General features: G+C 51.7%; 1 pseudogene; it reads right to left on the bottom strand.

The window, feature by feature from the left end:
• On the bottom strand, positions 1 to 1,516 carry LOC105813773 (annotated as a pseudogene).
• Between the last annotated feature and the right edge of the window lie 269 nt (positions 1,517 to 1,785).

Below are 1,785 nucleotides of genomic sequence, written 5' to 3'. Positions count from 1 at the left end.
TCACTTGGTCAGGACATCAAAGGATTTGGATACCAGCTTCCCATCATGGGTCTCAATCTTCTTCACAACCATGTCTCTGGAGGAGCTGGTGTGGCTGAAGGAGCTGGAGCCCCCATCAGAACCAAAGTTGGGCTGGAAGGAGCTCAGGCTGTAGTTGAGGCCAGGGCTTGTGAGGCCCCTGTAGGCCAAGCTGAACCCACCTGAGTAGCACTGGTGGTCTTTGTGTGGATACTCATGTTCTGCATCCCAGACTCCAGCTGGCTGTCCTTGCCATTAGGAGCTTGTGGTAGGTGGGGATCTCGATGTCCAGGGCCAGCTTGACATTCATCAGCTCCTGGTACTCACGCAGCTGCCACACCATGGCTGCTTGGCTTTCTGGAGAGCAGCATTCAGCTCATCCACCTTGGCACTGGCATTCTTAATGGCCAGCTCTCTATGCTGTTCAGCATCTACAATGGCGGCCTCCAGGGAAGCTCTCTAGCCTTTGAGACCTTCAGTCTCACCTGGATCCGGCTGATATTCCTGCTCATGTCAGAGATCTAAGTCTTTGTGCTATGCAGGTCATCCCTGTGCTTCCCAACCAGTACCTGCAGCTCCTCATACTTTGTCTGGTACATGGTCTCAGCCTCAACCCGGCTGTGGTTGGCAATCTCCTTCTGCTGGGCACGGACCTCAGCGATGATGCTATCCATGTCCAGGAAAAGGCTGTTGTCCATGGACAGGACCACAGATATGTCTGAGATTTGGGACTGCAGCTCACAGATCTCCTTTTCATTCAGCTGCCTGAGGAATTTGATCTCATTCATCAGCACTTCCAGGCAAGACTCCAGGTCTACCTCATTCATGTAAGCTTCATCCATATCTTTCTTTGTGAGCACAAATTCATTCCCCATCTCTGTATGCTTGTTGATCTCATCCTCATACTTATTCTTGAAATCCTCCACAAGCCCCTGCCAAACTCTGCTTCCAGCTTCAGCTTGTCCTGGCCCAGTAAGTCCAGCTGTCGAGGAAGGTTGTTGATGTAGCTTTCAAACATGCTGTCCATGTTGCTCTGAACCATCTTCTGCTGCTGCAGGAGGCTCCGCTTGGTCTCCAGCATCTTGTTCTGCTGCTCCAGGAACTGCACCTTGTCAATGAAGGAGGCAAACTCGTTGTTGAGGGTCTTGATCTCCTCCTTCTCCTGGTTGTGCATGGCCTGGATGTTGGGGTCCACCTCCAGCTGGAGGGAGCTCAGGAGGCTCTGGTTCACCGTGTTGGCTGTGATGCACCCCATACCACTAGCCCCGACATAGCCTCCACCCAGACCCATTCCGATGCCCAGGCCACTTCTGAAGCTGCTGCTGCTGCTGCCCCCCTGGGAGAAGCTCAAGGAGCTGATGCAGGTACTGGATCCGTTGGTATATGAGGGGCTGCTAAAGGCCCTGGGGCCAGAGGTGGACACCTCATAGGACTTCTAGGTCACCCTGATGGATATGTTGGAGGCTGGAGTGGAGGCAAGCAAGCCGAACCAGACAGAGATTCAAGAAGGAGCAAGAAGCTGGTTTTAGGTGGGCCGGCCTCTATCTGATTTTTGATTCCAGAAATTTTCTTGACACAAGGCAAAGTTTTTCAATTCTATTTTACAAATTAAAGATTTTAAAACACATAGGGCTGGGTGCATTGGCTCACAACTGTAATCCTAACACTCTGGGAGGCCAAGGCAGGAGGATTGCTTGAGTTCATGAGTTGGAGACCAGCCTGAGCAAGAGCAAGACCCTGTCTCTACTAAAAATAGAAAAAGTCGCT

This window comes from Propithecus coquereli, unplaced genomic scaffold, assembly GCF_000956105.1.
Source record: "Propithecus coquereli isolate 6110/MARCELLA unplaced genomic scaffold, Pcoq_1.0 Scaffold29, whole genome shotgun sequence".
Lineage (NCBI taxonomy): Eukaryota > Metazoa > Chordata > Mammalia > Primates > Indriidae > Propithecus > Propithecus coquereli.
The sequence above is the reverse complement of the archived record's forward strand: the minus strand, read 5'-3'. Positions and strand labels throughout refer to the sequence as shown.